At 39.6% G+C, this 13,880-nt stretch overlaps 1 protein-coding gene across 1 annotated transcript in view; it reads right to left on the bottom strand.

The window, feature by feature from the left end:
• Positions 1–13,880, bottom strand: part of Pard3b (par-3 family cell polarity regulator beta) — a 1,085,411-nt gene that overhangs the window by 35,197 nt on the left and 1,036,334 nt on the right. The gene's annotated exons all lie outside the window — the stretch shown is intronic.

Here is a 13,880-nt window from a genome sequence, read left to right as displayed (position 1 = left end):
GTTTCTAAAGTTCTGGAATAAGTATTTTATCTTTAAGGAAATTTTTTGCTATGCTGTGGTGAAGTTGTCAACACCTCTTAATATATAAGAATTCCTCCTTTCTCCTCCAATATATAATTTTTTCCACATTTTCTGATATTTCATCTAAACCAATTTGTTGGCACGTTTCACCTCATACCATAGAGAGAAACCACAGTATAGATTTTTAAGTGCTGACAGAGAAAGAACTGTTAATTTGTCTAGTCTGCAACCTGTGCAATTTTCTACTTCTCACACAGAGTATAAATTTCTTTATTTTCAGATCCATAGCTTATTAACTATTGATATTCCTAAGGAAAAAGAGTTGGCTTTTCTAGAGAAGATTGTTTCCTATTTGTTACTTTCTCATCACTCAAATATTCTTAATGGTGAGCAACCACAGAGCCTCAGTTTAGAAACACTTTATCTTTAAAATAAAAAACTAGGCAAACCAAAAGTTTGTTCCTGGGATTTGGTTTAAATTCTAAGAATTATTCAGTTTTAGGGATTTTTAGTATCCTGTTTGTACGTACTTTCTGAATCTAATTCGGTGGTTCACTGGGTGGCTTCTAGTGTCCTCTGGGCCATTGCATCATGCTGTAGGACCTAGAACTTTCTCGCCACCATGTTTCTACCAGCATAGCAGCACCTCCCTCCACCCAGGGTCCTGAGCCCCGGACTCCAGAGTCATGCTTGACAGCACTCTTCCCTTCAGTGACCATAGCTAATCAGCCATCAACTTTAATTCCCCTGCTCAGTAGCACAGTCCTCTCTTTCCTGTTGGCATTCCCCACTTAGTCTCATTCCACCATATTCCCTAGGGACTTATATTATCAACAGCTTCACATTGCCCTTCCTGAGTCGAGCCTTATCCCTCCCATTCATTCCCTATAAAGTCATCAAGGAGATTTTTCAATAATGCAAATCTGATCAAACCATTCCCTCAAATGGCCGGAGGCCTTAGCATGTCGTACAAGGTGCTACTTGTCTCGCCACATCAGTTCAAATTCAGTATATGCATATTCAAACAGCACTCACTCTATTTGATTGCAATTATCTATTTGTTTCTCTTTCGCTTCCTCTCCAGAGTTAGACTGTAAAGCCGTGAAGACAAGAACTGTGCTTTACTGAAGAACATTTCAGTACCCAGTTCAACACCAGCTATGTAGGATGGTTTGACGAAAACTTTACTAACTGAATGAATTAGTAAGTAAAGAGTCGTGCTTGCCTTCATGGTCTCATGTAACTTTGGAACAATAGCTTGACTATCACTCCTTAGCTCAACTCTTCCCTTTTCCTATTTTGCCCAGTCAACACGTTACAGGCATAGTTTTCTCCATCAGATTCCATCTTGTCTTCATTTCCTTTGCCCAGCTTTGACCAGATTCCCTATAACTTTTCTCCTATGTGTAAAGTGCACTGACTCGAATTCTAATTTTAAAGAGTTAATGTGGCTCCCTAAAAGCCTAATTTATTGCCAGAGAGTGACTTAGGCACTGAGGAGAATCTAGCTCATTATTTAATAGCCAATAAGGCCAGCTGTTTCATTTCAAGAAATTAATGGTCTTGAAAACCTTTCCGTTTTGTACCAACTGCTCTTCTCAATAGAGAGCCAAAAGACTTTTATTAGTAAGGTTGATAAACTTCAAACTCTGTTATTCCTGCTCTAACCTTCTCCATAATACCAGTGAATTTTCTGTTATATCTGGTTATTTTTGTTTTACTTTCCCTGTTGATTCTTTGCGAGATTTTCTTCACTCAATGTCTTTGGTTGCTCCCATGGAGACTGCAAAAAAGGTGGTATGACAGCTGCATTCCGAGACCTGCTGGCTTGACCCTCGGCCTTCTTGACCTAAGGAAGCATGCCTTTCACCATTAGGCCTAATTTGGCTGAGACAGTGATCAGCTTTTTGCTTTCATGTTCATTTGTTCCATCTTTAGCCACCTGAAATTGCTCATATGTTAAAAAAAAAACACATTCAGATGTTTTATGTAACTATCTTTCTCTTATTAATATCCCACTATTAGGCAAAAAGGTCAAGAAAAGGTTAGATCAGGCCACAAATCCATATTATGAGACAAAGATACATCCACCCTTCAATTTTTAGCCATCGATCAGTATTTTAGTCAAAGACATTTGGCTATTAAGAATGAGAATGAATAAAATACATTTGTCTTCTGCCAGAGGCAAATGTTTCTATTCCTTCTAACATAAACTTTTGCTGATGGTAAATGAAAAACTATATACAATATAGCTATACAGAAGTATAATAGCCTGCATATGTTAAATAGACTGTTTATTTAAATTATATATGGCAGGGGTGGCTATGGTTTAATATTAATATTTCACTTTCTTTATATTTCCTGTGCTTTTATGCTCCCATAATTCAAGTAGGATTGACATCACACTTTTTGTTCCCATGGAGTTTGCTGCCTGCTCATTCTCATGAGTGCTTCCTCTCCCCCTCTACTTGCTGGGATGAGAATCAGGTGTTATTTTCAAAAGCAGAGAATATAGAAGAATGGATAAACCCTTCTTTAGATAGCATGGGTGAACACACAGCTCGGGCCTCTGAAGCTTAATTGGGTTCTCCATTTCATATTGCTGATGGAATTTAGTGTAGAGGAGAGAGACAGGGAACATGGTCAGGAGTTTGATGTCATTCAAATTCAATGTGCTTTCTGAGATTTATATGTTGGGGAGGTTTTGTTTTCTTCCAGCGCTGGCCAAAAAGGTAGTGTCTGGAATAGAAGTATATACATACACTATGTTGTGTGGGACTGAAATAAATCTGTGAGGTTTATTTTCTTTCTTTTAAATTTTTTCTATAATTTAATTGTCTTTCCTTTCCTTTCTCTCTTTCTTTCTTTCTTTCTTTCTTTCTTTCTTTCTTTCTTTCTTTCTTTCTTTCTTTCTTTCTTTCTTTCTTTCTTTCTTGACATGGTCTCACTACACAGGTCACATTAGTCTTGAACTCACTATGTAGCCCAGGCTGGCCATAATCTTGTGGCAATCCTCCTGCCTCAGCTTCCCGAGTGCTGGGATTACAGGTATGGCCCACGACTCCTGGCTGAGGTTTCTTGCTAGAACTATTACATTCTTTTTGATACAAATATACCCTTCTTCCCATAAATTTTTATAAGTGAAATAATCTCTTTGAAGTCACTGTCATTCTCTTGGAAAAGGATTCTACCTATATAGGAACTATAATGTGAAGATTAAAAAAATAATTCCCTCCAATTTAAAACATTTTCAACTTATTGGATCACAAAACTCTCTCAATCACCATTCCTTCCTGGAATAGGTATAAAATATTATCCGTAAGAAGTTTGGCATGTGATTCCAGAGACTTTGAGGAGCCTCTGAAACCAATCACTAGGTAATTTAAACATGCAAAGAGCCTGGATTGAGAATCCCTCCTCTTACAGTTCCTTTGGGTTTAGCCAAATTAGCACCTACACTATTACAAGATGAGGCTCCTTCCAGCAAATCTGCACTGTTTTCTTAAGGAAACTGGAATAGCGACTCCTACGCACAGAAAACAGTGTCTTTGCAGAGCATGCTGGGAGCCCTGATCCCTGTCTGAGGGAGAAGGACTGCACATCCTAGGAGATACAGGGAAGGCTTTGTCAGGCCTGCAGGAAGACTGGCTCATGTCGCAGAGGAGCACACCAATGGGCAGAGAGCCAAGGAGAAGAGCCCAAATTTTGCAAGAGGAAGCATCACCATAATGAAGAGGCCCATTTGGATCCATCTTTGCTATTCCCATGACCCTGACGCCCTGGTCCGAGTCACAGTCCAAGCATCCAGAGTGAGTCAGGACACGAGAACTCTGACAGCGAATTGCAGTGAGAACAAGGTGTAGGCTGACTCTGGTTGATGTGTGCCAATAAAGAGTATAGAAAACTCCCATGATGGTAGAGTCATTTAGTGTGGATGTCGAGACCATCTTGTATCATCTAGGGTTATAGCAGAATCAGTTAACACTCCTTGAAAGTATGCTATGAAACAGCATTCCTTCTTAGGATGATATGTGTGTACGAAGCATTTCTACTGCTGAAGTACCAAAATAAAGGAAATCATAAAATAGTAAGATAAATGTAACTGTATTGTTTGCTTTAAATGTACCAATAAACTTAATGGGGGAAAAAACTCTGCTTTCACTAGAAAAAAAATAAATAGCTAGGAGAAAACATGGGTAATTACCCCATAAAAGGAGCTACTCTTTTATTTGTAAAAGCAAAAGCAAAACAAAACAAAACAAAAAAAGTGAAGTCAGAAGTTTGAAAATTGAACATAAAAATTGCCATAAATATAAAGTTAAAGTGAAATAGTTCTAAAATGACAAAATGCTTATGTCCTAAATATATGTAAAGAGCTCTAATAAATCAAGAAGGAAAAACATAAACACTTAAAACAGAAATGACAGGCAAACAAATAAGTTACAATAGACTGAAAAAAACCCACCAAATTCTCATAAATATAGCTTGCTCTATCTATCTATATATCTATCTATCTATCTATCTATTTATCTATCTATGTCAGAAACTTTAAAAATACATTCTCTGAGCTGGTAATTATACACTAGGAATTTATCCTGTATCTTGTTTGACTCACAACATATACTTTTTTTTTTTTTTTTTTTGGTACCAGGGACTGAACTTGGGTCCTTTTGCTTGCAAGGCAGGCCACTGAACAGCTGAGCTAAATCCCAGCCCTCACAACATATACTTTTGGTTCCATGAAGATGAGACCAAGCATCTTCATTGAATGGAATGTTATTGATCCAGCTTTACAGGATTCATGGATACAACACTGGTATCTTAGCATAAAGCCTAATGATAAGTTGAGGCTGTGGCAATCACAGAAGCTATATGACCAGGCCATGAGACTAATCCCTGCATTTGGCTAAGCTCCTTTGCATGCAAAATCCAAGCAAAACTTTACCTTCCATGGCTTTACTGCCACAATCATGAGTGAGGTCACTGTGGACACTCAAACCGTCATCATTCATTAATGGGTGTACTTGAGCTAGGCACCTTAGTGCCAAATTTCCATTTTTGTAAGGCTTTCTGTAACCGCAGGGGTGTCTTAGAGGTGCTGCTCTATTTTGGTGATGCTCTGAGCATGGGGTGGACAGAAAATGAACTTGTCAAAGATATTCCATCATTTTGATGAATTGTTTTCTTGAAGAAAAAAAGAGAAACCAGAAATGCATTCTTCCTGGGGTACCCACTCGGGCTGCCCTGTTGATGCTATTGGGTATTCCCAGTACTGGGATTAAACTGGGGACTTTATGCTTGCCAGGCAGGTGTGGTGCCACTGAGCTACATCCTGGCCAATGCTATTGGTATTCACTGCCCTCTATATAAGACACAAACAATTCATAGGGCAAAAATACAGTGAAAGCACTAAGACTGACAATGTCTATATCTATAGCTATCTATATATTAGTGTCAAAGCAGCCAGTACTGATTGGCTGTGACCCTGGGATTTCACACTCAATAGTTGTAGAGCACTTCTGTGCCAAATCCTTATCTCCGTAGCACTTAGATCCACTATGGTCCTTATTCTAAGTAATTTTTAAGGCTTCTGTCACCAGCACACTGGACAAGCAGAAGTGCTGGGTGAGTTGGCACCTGAAGACCAGTGCTGAGGCAATCACCGATGGTCGTGAATGACTGATATTTCAATATGCTTGCTCTTCAGGAGGGACATGCCCCTACTATTTCAGAAGCCTGAAGCAGAAAGGATAACCTCATGTTGCCTGCAGCAGCATGCTGCTCATTAGTGTACCCTATCCTGGCTTGTTCCCTCTTCCCCACACATTCTTCCCACTTTATATTTCTCTTCACAAAATCACTTGCCCTTCAATCCTTGCTGTCTGCGTTTAGGGGAAACCCACAGTATGAGACTTCTTTTACACTTCTAAATTGATCCTAGAAAATTTTGAAAGCTTCCAATCTTTGTCATTGTTCTTGCTATTGCAACAATAGTACAAGGAACTCCCTGTATCCTTTGTCCAAATTCACCAGTTCTTTACATTTGGTCCCACTTACTTTACCACTTATTCTCTTTTTCTACATTGCAATAAATTATGCATACATACTCATATCTTCTGAGTCATTTTACAGTAAATTTGACACTTGCGCTTCTTTATTCTTAAACATTTCAGTGCATACTTTTGAAGATCAAGGGTATTTGGTTTTCCAAGCACAGTATGGATACCCAAATCTGTTTCACCTCCTAACCTGTTCCTTCTGACCCTCATGCTCATGCCATCTGGGGTCAAAGCTGTGCTTAGTCACAGGATGCCAGATGACCTTGGGTTATCAATTCTTTCTGCTGGAGAAAAACAGCGTATCTAGAATGAAATTACACAGACAGTGACAGATAGGCCTTTGCCGTCCTTACAAGCAGTGACGACATGTTCCCGTCACAGCCTGGTGTGCAGGCCTTCACCACTGGCACTGTCCATTGGCCTTAGTCCACCTTCTGTGTATAAGATTCTGTAGTTGATTACATCTTCCCTCTCTGATTTACCTGGAGACTGCTGTTCAGTTTTTACACGTTTGTCCAGCATCTTATCTATGTCAAACCATTCCTATAGTACCTTTAGAGGTAAAAGACACCGTAAAGCTAACATGTCTCAGTTGCACTCATGATCTTCTTAAACCTCATCCTAAACCTAAACATCATCTTTTCTCAGCAAATCTCTTCTCAGGAATAAACCTACCTCCCATTCTGTATTCTCCAATTCATTTGCTCACTCCTTGCACCCATATATCCAATCCATCATCAGGCCTTCTTGGTCCTCTCCAATTTTGCTATCATTGGCACCACCCTTGCATTATACTACCAACATCTCTTCCCTGAACTCCCCTGAATCTTCTACATTGTCTGCATCTGATTCAGTCTCCCTCTAAACTGTTCTCTACCCTGCAGCTAGTAGAGAGAGATTTTAAAACACAAATCTGCCTCTGTCATTACGCTGCTTAAAACCCTCCAAATGTTTCCAGTTAGTCTTTGAGTAAATATCAACACCCTTAACTTGACTACCCATAATCTGACTTCTATCTACCTTTCTTGCTTAATTCTTGTAGTCTCTGTTCCAGCCACATAGCATCCTTTCAGTCTCTGTTTGCCAAGTTCTGTCCTACCGCAAGGTCTCTCACATATTGTTCTCTCTGCCTGGAATATTTTTTATTCTGACTAGCTTCCTTCATAACTGTCTCCCTTGATTTGGTCCAACTTCACATTATATTTTCATGAATCACTTATCTTTCCTTTTCTGTAACAGAGTTGCAACTTACGTTTTATTTCTGATTGTACAATGTTATGGCTTGTGTCTAGATGTACATCCACTGTCACATGTGGCCATAAGTGGAGCTTTTTGAAGGTGGCTGGATCTAGAGTGTGTGATGCTGGGATTCAGGATGTGAATCTGGGTGTCCAACCCAGAGTGTGAGTGCTACTGGAACTAGGGTAGGTAACCTGGATAGAATTTTAGGGACAAAAAGAGAGCTGCTGTGGTCACTGTTTGTCACTTGTTGCCTCCTGCTTTTGCTGCCTTCTACTTGCCATGAACTGCTTCTCCTCTGTGATGCCCTCTGCCATGCCAACTTGCCATGAAGACATTTGATTACAGACTGAAATCTTTGCAAACTGTGGGCTGAAATAACTTTTCCCCATTTAACTTTTGGTGTCAGGTATTTGACTGAGCAGTGAGAAAGTAACTAAGACATATAATTATCTGCTCCCCTAGATTATAAACTCCAAAGGACAGGAACTGTGTCTTTGTTGGCTTATTCTGATATTCTCAGGGCATATGGAATGGAATGAATTTAGTAGGTAGCCAGCAACTAGTTGCTGAATGACAGAATAAGGAAGGTTAGACAGTGACCCTATGCCTGTATTTAGGCTAATAAAGTCACACAGATAGCTCCACCTGACTTTTAAAAATTAGAAATGAAAGGAGTGACCAGAAGAAGGACAAACTGGGGAATTTCAGCTGCTGACATAGTGGTAACACAAGTGACTTGTCTATAACCATCCACAGCAGGCAGTCATCACATTATCTTGGCCACAGTACAGGCAGCACATCCGGAAATTACTCATGTGACACATTGGCTGGAAGTTCCATTTTATATATGGACCAGATTTTAATGTTGGAAGAAACTTTAAAGGAGCGTTATACAGTCCAGCCCATTGAGCATAAATTGTGAAAGGCACCAACATATCAATGGAAAATGACCAAGAAGCCTGACTCAAACTCCATCCTGATTGTATTTGACTGTTTCCAGGAAAGGAACTTCACTGTGGCAAATTCCTTCTCAAAATAGCTCAACGTGCTTATTTTCCATCTTAAAGTCCTGCTACAATTACAGTTCTTTTCAGTACCTTGTAAAACCCAGGCTGTCAGACACTATAGTTTCTGGAAATGGGTCTGCATTTGCCTGTGTTACATGTAAGCAATTAGTGGGCAGAAACCCTATCTGAACAGTCACCACCCTGTCTTCGCTTTCAAGCAGTGGCCAAGTTTGAAGGGGACTAATGATGCCTCTGAGAAAACCGCTGGTGGGGAATGGCCAATGAGAAGGGCCAGGCTCCCGCCTAGTTAACATGCCATTCCATGTTTAACCATAAGGGTCAGTTTGCTGATTGTGGAGTGGGGCAACCCTCCATTGGGACAAGCCCCAATCACTTCAATCTAGGCATAATTGAGGGCTTGGAATATGAGTAGGAGCACATTCTGGAAGCTGCTCTTTTTGTACCAGCCCTTCTCATATTTATACCACAAATGTTTGCCTTTGCTGGAAATAATTGAGTTGGACCAAGGTGTCCTTGGCATAGTGACTAAGGTCGTGGGGTCTGTGTCACATGAAATCCAGGGCACAGATGGACTCGTGTGGCAGCACCACAGTAATGAACTGCCAAAGCCCTGTTTTCTGGACTTGAAGCAGCAGAGTCAGTTGAAATAATCTTTCCATAGCTATCTGGCATTTGCTTCCTAGACCTGTCCTCTAAGAACTATGCCATGAAAGCACCAACAATGCTTTCTTGGCTATGAAGATTGCTGACATTGGACCAACTGGTATATATTTTTTAAATCTTCTAGCGTAACACAGAGAGACAGGTTTTTTTTTTAATAAATGTGTACTGTTTAAAAGATATTTTAGCTGGAAGGAGGTGAGTGTTTAAATATGCTAAGGGGAGCTCTGTGGTTCATGGTTGCTGTTCTTCATAATTCTGAATAGCTTCCAGGGGGTTGTTCATTTTAATGCCCACGAGTTACAGACTGCAGTGATTTATAGGAGGGTCAGAGAGTGAGGGCTGTTCAGCATAGGATTGTCATGGCACGCTTTTCTCATCCCTGTCTGTGCCAGCCTAGCACATGACAATCAGAGTAGTAAAGTCCAGAGGTGTCAAAGGGAGAAAGAACTGGAACAAATCCCAAATCTGCCACTAGTTCTGTATATGATCTTGGCCACATCATGGTATATCTCTGAGTCTCAGTTTCTTCATCCAAAAAATAGGGATAATAATTAGTTTCATGATAGTTACAAGAAATACATGAAGTGACACATTTACAGTACCCACTAGAGTTCTTAGAGCATGATAAATACTCAACAAATATTGGCTCCTTCCCCCATGGCCCATTCCGAGTCTTTCTGTGGAAGAGTGGTGCAGTCTGGAGGCTGGGAGCCTGGACCAGGCATGTGGCCGTGTGGCAGTTGTGCTGGCACAGCTGAGCCACACTAGCACATCTCTACATTTGTTTCCAACAGGAACAAAATAACTGTTGTAAGGAAAATGTGACCATCTTGTTTTTCTGAGGGAAAGTTCCTAACAGTGAAATAAGAATAAAAACTATGTGATTCAAAAGTGTTTCCCCATGAATTCCCTACCACTTGTCTTGTATTTTATTCCTTTTTCATAACCTGTAGGTTTTAGCATTTTCTGTTTGTTTGTTTGTTTTGAATCCTCAAAGATGTTCAAGATGAATACACATGCATTTTGGGCGGTAGTGCTGGGGATCAAACCTGTGACTTTGAACATGTTAGGCAAACACTCTAACCCTGAAATATACTGCCAGTCCATGCATGTATTTTAACATGGCTTAAGATGGCTTTCATTCTATAAATAGGACAGTCAAGACAAAAGGTAGCAGGTTTAACCTCTCCTTCTCAGCCTTAGTGGTAGCAGAGTGAAATACAAAAGGTCTTAGAAAAAAGATCTGAGATTGAATTCTGATTGTGATAATGTCAATTTGAAGATGATTTTTTAAAATTACAAAAGCTTCATATCGATTACTACCCGCTGGAAGATGAGGACGAAATGAATGAAGTGTGTGGACTCCATAGCCACACTAATACTCAGTGCATCCTACAACTCCCTCACTTAAGCTCTTATTGTTCATAGCTTGATGTTCTTAAAATACTTAAAATACAACTGACTAGGTTAGGAATAAACATGACATCTTTGAAACAGTCTTGAGCAGATCTTGGTGTAAAAAAAGGAAAAAAATTGTTTTACTGTTCATTTTTCCTATGAGTTATTTTCCTGTTAATTATTCCTATTGCATAATATCATGGACTCACACATTTGATAAGGCAGTTAACCTTTTAGCCAACATGTATTAGTGATGTACTGTCATTTAAATAATCATAAAACACAGGCCTCATAAACATACAAGTCAAGTTTTATAATGGATTAACAAAATGCCTGTGTACAGCACCCCTACAAACTGAGGCAAAGGACAGTAGCAAATGACTGGAGATGAGTCAAAGTCAAGGGGAGGTGCATACAGAATGTGTATATGTGTTGTATAAAATAGTGCAGCAGGAAGAAAATAACCACCATAATTCCAGGGCAATGAGCTTCTGGAGGCATATGTTAGGATGGCAATAAAATGGGAAAACATCAAGAGCTACCAAAGAACACAGGAAGTGAGAGCAACATGCTGAATTAAGCAGATGCCTAGGCACAAAACAACCTTCTTTTCTTTTGGCTGGCGAAGTGGGAAGTAAATGCTGAAATGCCTTTAAATATGTGCAGGAGGGAAAACACGGAAGACAGCTTCCCAAGTGTAACATGCTTCAAGTCCAAGGTAATGTCAGATTTGGCACTCTTGAAATAGCAGGCACATACTCTTCCTCCAAAAAGGGTACTTAGCCAACAAATATGCAACAGTTCAGAATTTTCCAGGGAAAATGAGAGAAAAAGTAAAAAAAAAATGTAGAATTTAATATGTGTAGCCCATCAAGATTCAGGTAAAACTACTTTGGGGACGTCATGCTGCAATGGGTCTTAACATGTTTTAAATCACTAATATTCTAACTAAACTCATGATGGAGGCCTTCAAATGAATAATTAATATTAAATATTTTAACTGGTAGCAAGGATATATTGGCTATGAGGAAATGATGAAAAGTTTGATTAAAATGGACTTTTATGTGAGGAACTAAGTGACATAACAATGATATGGCAGTACCATTAACCCCCTGATCTCAGCTGTTTGGCATCTTAAAGTAGTATTACATGATAAAGCTTTTTGAATTTTCAGGAAGTTTTAGTTGACTGTTGGAGACATCTTTATATCACAAAGAATTAAATCACTACTAATTCATCATTCTATCCTCAGCATTAAAACTGAGGTGCCAGAGATAAGTCAACAACAGCTGACTCTACCGCAGAGGAAGACAAGGGACCAGCTTTTCAACAAAGGGAGCCTCAGAGGAAAGGGTTAGGCTTAACCTGGTGGGTAAAAGTGTCTCACTGATTCTGAAAAGGCACTGGACCCTCTCATATGTGAACACGGAAGATTTGTTCTAGACAAGTTCTTCAGCTCATCTTAACATTCTTGCAAAATCAGAGCAGCAGTTCTTAACTCTGGGTCCTCAAATGTGGCTCCTCACTGTGCAAAAAGTTGATCAGATAAAGCTGTACCATGACAGAGGTGTCAGAGATCTTGGTCACAATTTGGAGAGGGCTTCTATGAGGTTTGTGAGGAAATAGTACTTGTAGCTGAAATGGCTTCCAATCCAGTAGAATGTCTTCTCAGCGGCCATGACTGCAAGGAACAGTCCATATGTTCTCAGGAAGCACCTATTTGACCAACGGGCTTGTAGCAGAGAGAACTCAGGCAACATGGAGATTTTAAATTTACTGACCTAGATGGCTAAACCCACCCATAACAAAACACACATACTTAGACTGAATGTTCAGTTCTCACTGCTCAGGTTTTCTTTTCTTTTCTTTTTTCTCATTGAGTTTATTGGTCCATTTTAGGTATATAGTGCAGTTATAGTCGTCATTGGGATCTTGTACCTTTACATGACAGGTTTTGGTTCTCATTTTTTCCCCCTTATCCTTGTCCTCCCTTCATCCCCTCCTCCCTTCCCTATTTACAAAAACTTTATTTCCATTTTCTCATGTTTTTTTTCCTTTCCCTTATTACCTTTCCCCTACCCTTCCCACTTCCCATATACCTTTAGCCCTTTTCTTCCTATTTCACATTTTCAATTGTATCATTAGGGTCTTAAGTACCACTATAGTTTTTCACACCAGAGAAACTATTCAGTATTTATATGTGTGACTTACTTATTTCACTTAGGAGTATACCCCCAATATGTATCCATTTTCCTATGAATGAATCTAATTTCTCATTCTTCATGGCTGAGTAGTATTCCATTTTATAGAAAAACCGTATCTTCTTTATCGAGTCTCCACCTGATAGGCAAATGGGCCGTTTCCAAATTTTAGCTATTACAAACTGTGCCGCTATAAACACAGGTGTGCATATATCACTGTGATATGATTCTTTTAATTCTTTTGGAAAGATACCCAGCAGAGGGATGGCTGGGTCAAATGGAAGCTCTAATACCAACCTATGAATGTCTAATTTCTCATTCTTCATGGCTGAGTAGTATTCCATTTTATAGAAAAACCGTATCTTCTTTATCGAGTCTCCACCTGATAGGCAAATGGGCCGTTTCCAAATTTTAGCTATTACAAACTGTGCCGCTATAAACACAGGTGTGCATATATCACTGTGATATGATTCTTTTAATTCTTTTGGAAAGATACCCAGCAGAGGGATGGCTGGGTCAAATGGAAGCTCTAATACCAACCAGCTCTTTGAGGTATCTCCATATTGATTTCCATAGTGGTTGCACCAGTCTGCACTCCCACTAACAATGGAGAAGGGTTCCTTTCTCCCCACAACCCCGCCAACATTTGTTATTGGTTGATTTCTTGATAGCAGCCATTCTTTGTGGGGCGAGGTGGACTCTCGGTGTTGTTTTCATCTGCATCTCTCGAATGACCAGTGATGTGGAACATTTTTTCATATATTTACTTGCTGCTTTTACTTCTTTGTCTTAGAAATGTCTGTTCATTTCAGATGCCCATTTTTGAATCAGGTCTTTATATGTGGGGAGCTGATTTTTTTTTAGTTCTTTATATATTCTAGATAATAGTCCTTTGTCCTGCTCAGGTTTTCATTGAACTCATTGGTTTATTATCTTGATTAGCTCAGCCAAAGAACAGTACTGTGGCATTGCTGGATATGTTTTCAGAATTTGAATGACACCACTTAGCAAGTGCTGTAGGACAATGCAAGGTTGGCAAAGGAAAATTCAATAGCCATGAGCAGAGTAGAAGTTAATTGGAGAAGAGAATAAGAAAAGTCTGAGAAGGAGAGTTTCTTTCAGCAGCAAAGGAAATGACAGAAAAGGATACAGAGGCTTCCCAGACAAAATACTTTGGGGAAGTGTTGGAGGAGTGGAGGGCAGGCATGTTGCAAGTTTCAGAGTTAGCCACACACTTGGGATTGGAATCTTCAAGAAAGCTGAAACCA

This window comes from Fukomys damarensis, unplaced genomic scaffold (genome assembly GCF_012274545.1).
Source record: "Fukomys damarensis isolate Sample0158 unplaced genomic scaffold, DMR_v1.0_HiC HiC_scaffold_16, whole genome shotgun sequence".
Lineage (NCBI taxonomy): Eukaryota > Metazoa > Chordata > Mammalia > Rodentia > Bathyergidae > Fukomys > Fukomys damarensis.
The sequence above is the reverse complement of the archived record's forward strand: the minus strand, read 5'-3'. Positions and strand labels throughout refer to the sequence as shown.